We start from the raw sequence: 10,746 nt of genomic DNA, 5'->3' as shown, positions 1-10,746 counted from the left end.
TTCCAGAGTTATTTGGGAGTTTAGCCACTTGAGCTGGGCTTTTTGTGGGATTTATAGCATCCTTGTGTTCCTCACCATGGGGTGAATGAACCTTGTCAGTCTCGCTGGTATCATTTGCTCCCTTTCCTCCAGTGATTTTAACAAACATTTCAAGGAAGGACAACAAAATATTTTCTTTTTCACTGGCCACCTACAACAGCCATTTTCCTCATCAGTTCTCCCATAAGTTGCTCAGAGGAAGTTGTGTCCAAGTTTCCAAGAGTTCCTCCAGAGAGAACCACAACCTCCTCATAGGAGGGAACCATGCTGTTGTCAAAGGCACTTGGGGTTAGAGAACGGCGCCCTGAACCCACTATGGCAAAATAATGTCGCAATCTGGTTAAGAAAATTGCTGGAGACATGCCTCTGCCCCAGTTAAGGTGCTAAAAAGACCAAATCCAAGGTGGATTTTATTGAACAGTAAATGTGAGGTAGAGAGAGAGATGGAAAGAAAGAGAAAAGGGGGGAGAGAAAGGGAGTGACAGGGACAGAGACGAACCCTTGAGCAGGCCAAGTGTGACATTGTCCCCTGTGTGTGTGTGGCCTTCCTGGGGTGGGGGATTTACACTTGAGCCAGTTTGGGTAAGGGGGGTGGTGTTCACCCCCTGAGCAGGGATTACCCCACTGTTTCAGGCTGCCATGCAAGATGTAACCAAATGCATGTTTTCAATCACCATCTTCATCAACTGTTATAAACAGGTGGGGCAGTGTTCTTTATCTCTTCCATGACTCACCCCTGATAACGCCCTCCAGGGGAGATATCTTCTGCTAATGGGCCATTGAGTGTCACTGCAGGACTGATAAAATTCCATCCTCCCATTGTGGGATGCTCTCTCTACTCAGGGGGAGGATCCAAGCATTCCTACCTGGATATAAGCTGAGGCTTGCAACACCAGCAGCACCTTGCCTACTGGATTCCCAGAGGACAAGAGCTCCATAACCAGCACTGGACCTTCAGAGGAAGACCAGACCCTTCTACAGGATCACTGCTTTGACAGAATCACCTTCATCACTCCAACAGGACTGCAGCCACCATTTATTGGGACTGCTCCCATCACCCTGACCAACAGGGTGTCAGGTTATATCCTGACTCTGTCAGTTTAAGGCAGTGTTTCTGTATCATTGCCTTGATCCTAATTTTGTTTTTGAATTGGAATTCTGGCTTAGACTCTCCCCCAGGTTTGCCTTCAATCCGGTGCAAAATTTAGTGTGCTCATTCCTTGTTTTCCACCCAAAACAGGATTTCCCATTCCTAAAACTTAGCCAGATGGAGGGAGAGACTGCGAGGAAGATGCCCCAGGACACCCAGGCAGGTGAGGAGGAAGTCAGTTCCTATTTCCCCCTCTCTCCTGCTCTATCTCCCAGCCCAGCACAGCCCCCAGCTGAACGACAACCCTTCTGCCAATGCCATCCTGCTGGGGATGCACTGGGGGGATCTCCTTCCACTTCCCTCTGGCACGGAGGCAAATCCCATCCTGTCCTTGTCTTTCCTCCCCTAGAGAAGAAGCTGAGGATGGAGACCAAGAAGGACAAATTCCCCCAACAGAACCTTGTGGAAGAGGCTGTTTTGAGCAGTGCCACGGTGCAGAATTCCAGCTGGGAGGAAATGCTTCAGAGATCCCAAAGGAAGAGGGGCTCCAAAGCCAGTCCCAGGTGTTCTCAGGAGGAAAGACCCACCCTGAGCCAGGAAGGTGGACAGAGCTTCAGCCAAAGCTCAGAGCTGGTGGTCCATGAGCAGCTTCATGATCAGAAGAAGCCCTACAAGTGCTCAGAGTGTGAGAAGAGCTTCAGGCAGAGCAGCACCCTGATGAGCCACCAGATGATCCACACTGGGGAAATGGGCTTGTGAGTGTGGGGAGTGTGGGAAGGGCTTCAGCTACAGCTCCACCCTCATCACCCACCAACGCATCCACACTGGGGAGAGGCCCTACGAGTGTGCCCAGTGTCAGAAGAGGTTTCGGGCCAGCTCCAGTCTCCTCCAGCATCAGCAGATTCACACAGATGAGAGGCCCTTCCGCTGCCCTGACTGTGGGAAAGGCTTCAAGCGCAACTACACCCTTGTCAGCCACCGGCGCATCCACACTGGGGAGAGGCCCTACGAGTGTCCTGAGTGTCAGAAGAGGTTTCACACCAGCTCTGATCTCCTCCTGCATGAGTGGATTCACACGGATGAGAGACCCTTCCTCTGCCCTGAGTGCGGGAAGGGCTTCAAGCGCAACTCGCACCTCATCAGACACAATCAGACCCACACTGGGGAGAGGCCTTACGAGTGTGGGGAATGTGGGATGAGCTTTAGCCAGAACTCTAACCTGATCTCCCACCAGAAGACCCACACCGGAGAATGGCCCTATGAATGTGGGGAATGTGGGAAGAGCTTCAGTCTGAAGTCTCTCTTGAGCTGCCACCAGAGGATCCACACTGGGGAAAGGCCATACAAGTGTGGGGAATGTGGGATGACCTTTAGTAGGAGGCCCCAGCTGATCATCCACCAAATGACCCACACTGGGGAGAAGCCCTACAAGTGCCCTGAGTGTCAGAAGAAGTTTCACACCAGTACTGATCTCGTCCAGCACCAGCGGATTCACACTATTGAGAGGCCCTTCCGCTGCCCTGAGTGCGGGAAGGGCTTCAAGCACAACTCCACCCTCATCATCCACCGACGCATCCACACTGGGCAGAGGCCCTGCGAGTGTCCCTAGTGTGGGAAGAGCTTCACCAGCAGCTCTTACTTGACCAGACACCAACGGAGTCACCAGTAAAAGAAACCCTGCACATGCCCCAACTGCAGGAAGAGTTCATGCACTGCTCCAGCTTTATCCCCCATGGGAGAACCCACATTGGGAAGAGCCCTGGGGACCCATTTTCCCTGTGATCCGTGCTGGGAAGACAGCTGTACCTTTCCTGCCCCTGCCAATGATATGATGTGGGATGGAAGAACATGAGGGTCTGGCCATGGCCCTGTCCTTACATTTACTCTCACCTCAGGTCATTGCTAGGGGCAGGAAAGGGACTCTCTCTCTCCCTAAAGAGAAGGGTGAAATTTCCAGGCAGGGAAAATTGTGGCCAGGCAGACGCAGTGAATTGTGTTTAGTTTTCCCTGTAAATAGTTTTTCTTACCCCTTCTGTTATCAATATAATTTCTGTTCCTTTTGTTCCTTATCTTGTTGCTGTTCCCAATAAATTGTTCTTATCCCAGCCCGGGATCTTTGCCTTTTGTGCTTTCCATGGGAGGTGGGAGGGCAGCAAGGGCAGCGCAGTTTTAGCGGGAGCAGAAAATTGGGGTACCCCATTCCTGAACCCTGGCCCCTGGAAACCGAGCATCCCAGCTGGTCCCAGCCCTGGTGGCCATGGCAACAGCCTTGGGAGCGGGTCCCTGGCTGGGGCTGTGGGAATCTCTTCCCTCTGGTGCCCAGGGACAGGAGTGGAGGGAACGGCTGCAGCTGAGTCGGGGCAGGCTCCGGTTGGATGTCAGGAAAAGGTTTTTGCCCAGAGGCTGCTGGGGCCCTGCCCAGGCTCCCCAGGGAAGGGTCCCAGCTCCAGGGCTCTCTGAGCTCCAGCAGCGTTTGGCCAGCGCTGCCAGGCCCAGGCTGGCATTGTTGGGGTGTCCTGTGCAGGGCCAGCAGTTGGACTGGAGGATCCTCATGGGTCCCTCCCAGCTCAGCCAATTCCGTGGTTCTGGGATCCCATGAGCCTGGGGATGGGGCTGCCAATGGTTGCCATGGCAACAGGCTGTGGCTGCAGGCCTGAGCTGGTGTCCATGGCAACCACCCCTGGCATGGGGTCTCCATGGAGCTTCCAAGGGACTGAGCATAGCAACAGGGGGCCTGGTGATGGTGTCCATGGAAACTGACCATAGCAACAGGGTCCTGCGATGGTTGCCTACTAAGGATCAGATTTGTCACAGGCCCTCAGAGGGGTTCCATGGGGACTTTGCAAGAGTCTCCAGGCTCTTCCAGAGCTGGAATGTCACAGGCACAGACAGGGGCTCCATGGAGACCTCCCAGGGCTTTCTGGGGATGGTAAAGAGCCCTGTGCTCAGAGGCAGTCACAGCCATTCCATGGTGACATCCTAGGGGACCTTGGGCTGCAAAGGCACCGGTCTGTCACAGGCACTCACGGGGGCTCCACGGTGACATCCCAGGAGTCCCCAGGCTGCCAAAGGGCCAGGATGTCCTAGACACTCACAGGGTTCCTGTCATGGGCACAGTGGGAGCTTCAGGCCATGTTTATTAGAGAAACTCCTCTTGAGTCACAAGGTGCAGAAAGGAGCCCCAATAGCCCCTACAAACCCACAGATACCCCCAAGGACCTCCAGGCTTTCTCAATGCCTTCTGTGAGAGTAGCCTTGGAGCAGGGTTTTCCAATCTGAGTTCCAGACTTTTACAGAGTTTGTGTGTAAAGAATTATAAAGTTGGAATTAAATCTTTGTAGAATTTGTCCCACAGGATTAGGGATGGCAAACCAGATATTTTTATATAAATATGTATGATATATTATGGTAATGATTAGAGAAAATTGCCTAAATCATAAATATTTAACCAGAATGTAAGAGATGTATAATATATTATATAGAGCACTAAGAAATTATTTCAAAGGAACTGCCTTAAAGGAAAATCTGTAATTATGCAGAGATTGATGTTACTCCTGCAGACCAATGACTGCGTAAATCCCTTAGACTCAGGCTGGAGCAGTGACCTTAAGGGATGTCCCCACTGCAGGGAGGAATTTCCACATCCCCCAAGAAGGGAAATGTCAGGAGATGCTGCCATTAATATTTGGGACGGGGCTTTTCTAGTCTGAGGTGCTGCCCTGTCAGTCAGGTATGCCCAGACTTGGCCAGCTCAGCAGCTCTGCAGAAGCTCTCAGTGGTGTCACTTGGTTGTTCCTTTCTCTGGGGATTTTTCCAGCTCTGCCACAGCTTCAGCTCCCTCTGAGGATGTTGAACTTTGAGATGGAGGAGTCAGGCTGGTTTCAGCATTATTCACCCCCAAAGCAGTGTGACACCCCTCCTTCATTTCCCACTGGGGGCTTTGCAAACAGGACCTGTCTGGAGTTGTTGGAGCCCATTGCAGGCAGAGCCTCCTGCTCCAGCAGGAACTGCCTTTCCTGTGCCATCAGCAGGGCAGGTCCCGCTGCAGGAAAAGCCCCAGGCCAGCCCCAGCACAGGGAAGGGCTCGGGCACAAGGGCAGAGTGCCGTGCTGGGAGCTGTGCCAGGGAGAGCCTGAGGCACCAAAGGCACCTTGGCAGCAGCAGCTGCTTGCAGGCCATGGCCAGAAGCCTCCCTTGGCAGCCCGGCCTGGTGGCCACCACTGCAGAGCTGCTGCCCCAGGGCTCATTCCTGGCTGGGCTCTGAAAAGCCACTTCTGCCCCAGGAGCCTGACTGGGAAGCCATTGGCCCCAGCACCTTGGGGACAAGATATTAATGACAAAACTCTTCATGGCAGCAGAGCCAAGGCAGGGGCAGAGGAAAGGGCAGAGCCAAGGCCCAGGGGACAGGGCTGCCATGGTGGTGGCTGTGAGGTCACTGCCCCTGCAGCAGCCTGGCTGCCCTCAGCAGACATTCTGGCCAGAAGCCTTGTGAGGGCACCCAGCACATCAGAGAACCCACAATGCAGGAATTCTGTCACTGGGCATGAGAGGGTTTCAATGGGCAAGGCTACACAAATCTCCTGCTCTTGGACAATTCCAGGGATGGGGAATCCACTTCTCTGGAAAAACAGCTGCAGTTTCCTGCCACTTTCTTAATTGTAAAATATTTCCTCCTTCTAACAAATGTTAATTTGTCCCCATTCAGTTTAAAGATACTGACCCATTTTCTGTCACTGTAGGATTTAGGAGAAAATAACTTCGAATGCTATTTTTCCCTTTTCACAGACCTTGGAGAGGACTCAAAAATCTCCCAGAATGGGGTTTGGAGGCCTCATCACAAAACGAGCAGGGAGAGTCTGTGGCCTCTGTGGTCAGTGGTGTAGAGACTGAGGACTGAAAGGGAATAGCCTGGGAGGGATGGATGGGTGGTTTCAGAGAGGCTGGAGCTTTTCTTCATAGTAGGAATAAGCCTGAAGAAGACCTAATAGCACCAAGTGCAGCTTGGGAGGTCCAGACTGAACACCAGGAGAAAGGAATTTCCCTGTCAGGGCAGGGCTGTGGTGCAGCATGTCCCCAGGAGGAGCCTGGAGCAGCCCAAGGCTTTGTGTGGGCAGGCAGAGGCAGGCAGGAGGCAGAGCTGTCAGCAAAGGAAGGGCCCAGCCAGGTGGGGCAGCCGGGGATGCTGACAGCCTGCAGGGACAGAGGTGCAGGTTTCCTTACCAGCAGAGACACCTTTCCCTCGCTTGTCCCCACCTGTCATCACTGCCACCAGTGTTCTGCTCTCCCTGGAACCTGGAGACACTTTCTCAGTCCTGTCCCTCACAGGGATCTATTTAAAGTACAAGAAACTTCTGTGTTTCAATCTCACTTTGAGCTCTTGAGAAGTTCTTTTAGCCCACTCTGAGGGACTGGGTCTGATGCAAAGAGCACCAAAGCCCCAGAGGCTCATTAAAGTCCCTGTGCTGTGTCTGTGCTGCTGAGCTGGGCCGGGCTCCTGGCCCAGAGGAAGCTCCTGGCAGGGGCAGCGCTGCAGAGAGACAGCTCTGGCCAGGAGCAGCTCCTGAGCACAGCCCAGCAGGGCTGGGGCACTGCCAGGGCCCCTCAGGGACACCAGCAGGGCACAGACAGAGCTCACAGGGGCTCAGCAGAGGCAGGGGCTGTGGGATGGCCCAGAGGGGGCTGTGTCACAGCAGCTCCTCTGGATCTGTGTCATAGAGGCACAGAGCAGCTGTGATGTCAGCAAGGGGCTGTGTGACAGCACAGAGTGGGCTGTGTGAGGTCACAGATTGGGCTGTGACATCACAGAGTTTGTTGTGTGAGGTCACTGAGCAGCTACAGCATCATAGAGGGGATTGTGTGACATCACAGAGCAGGCTGTGAGATCATGGCATAGCTGTGTGACATCATAGAGCTGGCAGTGATGTCAAAGTATGTGCTGTGACCTTACAGAGTGTCAGTATGACATCACAGAGAGGGTTTTGTGACATCACTGAGGTGGGTTGTTACATCACAGAGCTGGCTGTGACATCATAGGGTAGGATGTGAGGCCATAGAGCAGATCCTGACATCATAGAAGGTGGCTCTGTGACATCAGGGAGTGGGCTGTGACAACACTGGGTGGCTGTGTAACATCATAGAGCAGGCTGTGACATCACAGGAGAGATTGTGTAATCATAGAGTGACTTTCTGACATCACAGAGACTTCTGTGACATCACAGAGCAGCTGTATCACATCATAGCGTGGTGTCTCAGAGTTGGCTCTGGGATATCACAGGGGCAGTGTGACATCACAGGGGCTGTGTGACATCACAGGGGCAGTGTGACATCACAGGGGCTGTGTGACATCCCAGGGGCTGTGTGAGGTCACTGGGGAGGTCACTCTGCCCCAGCCCCCCTCACAGCTCCCCCCAGAGCAGTCCAACCCTGCTCGTGCACAGCAAGGTCCCCTGTCCCCCAAGGTCCCCCCGGCCCTGCAGCCTCCCCCAGAGGATGTTCCACGAGATCGCCCCCAGGGCCTGACACGGGGACGGGGGGCTGGGGCCCTGGGGGTGGCACAGGGGGACAGGGACCCCCCGGCAGCGTCCCCGTGTCCCCCAGGGCCAGAGCCTGGGCCAGGGCTCCTTCACCCTGTTACCAACGAGGGGCTGAGAGCACTGAAAAAATCCCCAGCAAGGGAGCAGCAAAAACCAGACTGAATATTAAGGGACAGCAGCACAAAGTTCCTTGGCAAGAGTCACTCTGCTGGTGACTGGACACTTCAGGCACAACAATGAAACAAAGCAACAACAAAACCAAACAGAATCCAAACAATCAAACCAGAAATTTACTGAGAACTGGGGCTTTCATTCCTAAGGAAAAGAACTGTCCTTCTTATCTAGGTGCCCATGGCCAGAATTGGGATTTCACCTCCAGTATTCCCTATTGTGACAGAGTGGAGGAGTTTCTTGGCTCAAGACATTTCATGTGTGGGGAGTGTTGCAGTGTGTTGCAATTTCCTGTTTTAAACTTCCCAGCCCCTTCCCAGGTGTGGCGATATCTCTCTTCCCCTTCCCTCTCGCCCCCTGCTGGGCTGTCAATCAGTCTTAACATTCCAGCAAGGCCATCGTGTGGTTGGTGAGGTTCAAAAGATGCCCCTGTGCCCAGAGGTCATTGGTCTGTCTGGGTGTCATCGTTTCCTGAGACCCTGCCCCTCCCCCCTGGTTGGTGGCTCACCTGTCCCTTCCCTCCCCCTTCCCCCGGAGCCTAAAAAGTCACTCAGGCCATGCGGTCGGGATTCTGTTGGAGATGTTACCTAAGATTCAGACGTCTGTGACCATGGAATAAACTCTTGATATTAACCCTCCGGCAGAATCTGTCTCCTTTTCCTCCTCACCTTAGCCTGAAGCCTTCTCACCTGAGGCAAACTGAGTTTCTACAAGCCTGGACTTGTTTCGGTGCTCAGCTGCACCATCCAGCCAGCCAAAAGTGTCTTGGAGGTGAAACACCACAGTTGCCGCCTTTGGCCCAGGAGCAGGGGTCAGAGGAACCCAGGCACAATCTACCTGGTAATATTGGATCTTATTCCAATAGGGGAGGAAGGGGCAGGTCCAGCCTTGCCCTGCCCTGGAACCCCAGCCCTGCCCTGCCCTGTGACCCCAATTCCCCCAGAGCCTCTATCCCAGCCCAGCAGTGTCTGCCAGTCCCTGGCACAGCACAGGCAATGCTCCACAGCCACCTCTGCAGCTCCAGCCCAGCTCCTGAGGGACCAAATGAGCCCAAGACCCACCTGGGGGAAGGGCCCAGGGAGACCAAGGGGTATTAAAGGCTGACCACAAGGCAAGCACACATCTTGACCCTACCTCCTCTTGGAATTTCCATCTAAACACTACTGGAATCCAGGAGTTGGTACCTCTGTGTATGCTCCTCTGTATCCTTTTTGCCTCTCTCTCTTTCTGTCCTTTTCTTCTATTTTGTTCCTTTTGCAAATTTGAGAATTGTAAAATTCAAATAGCTCAGAGTTTGTGAAGTTGAAAGGGCCAAGTCATTGCTTTAAGAAGTGTTCTGTGTTGATTGAATGTCATATTAAATATTTTGCCAAAAATTCTCTGATTTTCTAAAGTTACCAGTAAAGACTGTTTTGTTCTTTTGAGCTCCTGAGGATCTCTTGTTGGTATTTCTCCAGGAAGTCCAATTCAGAATACAGAAACAATTGTAATTCCTTTTAAATATCTCCTTGACAGAGTTTTCTACTGGATGGAAGTCAAGGCTTTTGTGCCCTGCTTGGCCCAGCCCAGGCAGGGCTTTCCCAGCCACATTCCACACTCCATTTCCCGGCTGGAGCCGCTGGTGCCTCTGAGTTGTGCTGCCCCAGCGCCAGGGACGCTCTCCTTGTCTGCCCATTCCCCCACGGTCTCTGGGCAGGGATGGCCTCGGTGGGGGCTGCTGACATCCTCAGCACCTTGGAGGCTGCTGCTGAATTTCACTGCTCCAGAGGCTTGTTCAGCCTTCAGCTCTTCAGTGCAGGAATTCAGTGTCCCACGGCTCATTAACATTCAGAACAGCTAAACAAGCTAAGCTTCTCGGAATAATTTGATTTCATTAATAATTTGTTCAAATCAAATGTGTGGTTAATTAGTCAGATTTCAGAAGCCAATTCAATGTGAATACCCTGAATTTAAAAAAACAGCAAGAAAATATTTTTTAGGTCCTGTATTTTTTTTTTTACTAGTAATTCATTGAAATGTGCAATCTCCAATTGACATTGAATCCAAGTACCTCCTCATGCAGTTTGACTGGGTATGAAAATCAGGACCTTTCATGGCTGACAATCAATCAGACTCTGTCCCTACCCCCACCCCACCATTTTCCCCATCCAAGGCTGGCACTCAGAGCAGCCTTGTGCAAATCTGAGCTCCCTCCAGCCCACACTAGACCTAGCCAACAGACCACAGCTGAACAGGATATAACTTAGTAAAAATTACTATATTAAAATAACAATCACACAATTACAAACTCTTCCCTGAACTATGTGCAATGTCCCAGCATGTCTGATGAGTCCACTGTTAACAACTGATTTGCATACTAAAATTAATTTTTGACTAGTGTGGTTCTGTGATAGATATAAACACAATTAAGTTCTTGTATCAGGATTCTTGTCCTGGACTGAGGACAGAACAGCTCAAACAATTCCTGATTTGCAAATCTATCAGTGGTGGATAGAGAAGGGTGGTCAGGCTGCTCTTGGTGTTGAGGAAATGCTGAAAGCAGCCTGATTCATTTCATCTGCTCATGCCCTGGCTGATCTCCCCTCTTTCCCCTTCCACCCATCGGCTTTTGTCTCCCCCCAGCCCCCAGTGAAGAGCCTGGCTCTGTGTTCTCCATCCCCTCCTTGCTGGCACTGCCAGGCTGGGATGAGGAGCCCCTCAGCCTTCCCTGCTCCAGGCTGGACCAGCCCAGCTCCCTCAGCCTCTGCTCACAGCCCAAGGGCTCCAGCCCCACCTTGGAGGCCCTTCCCAGACCCTGCTCCAGCTGCCAGACATCTTTCCTGCCCTGGGGAACCCAACCCAGGCCAAGTGACCTGGATAATCCCAGTCCTTGATGTCCTGGTCACACAGCCTTGGCCCCTTGTCCCCATGTCA

General features: G+C 52.7%; 1 pseudogene; it reads left to right on the top strand.

The window, feature by feature from the left end:
- The first annotated feature begins 1,552 nt into the window (after positions 1 to 1,552).
- Positions 1,553 to 2,786, top strand: LOC134433365 (zinc finger and SCAN domain-containing protein 2-like; annotated as a pseudogene).
- The last annotated feature ends 7,960 nt before the right edge of the window (positions 2,787 to 10,746 follow it).

The sequence above is a fragment of the Melospiza melodia genome, unplaced genomic scaffold, assembly GCF_035770615.1.
Source record: "Melospiza melodia melodia isolate bMelMel2 unplaced genomic scaffold, bMelMel2.pri scaffold_18, whole genome shotgun sequence".
Taxonomy (NCBI): Eukaryota; Metazoa; Chordata; class Aves; order Passeriformes; family Passerellidae; genus Melospiza; species Melospiza melodia.
The sequence above is the reverse complement of the archived record's forward strand: the minus strand, read 5'-3'. Positions and strand labels throughout refer to the sequence as shown.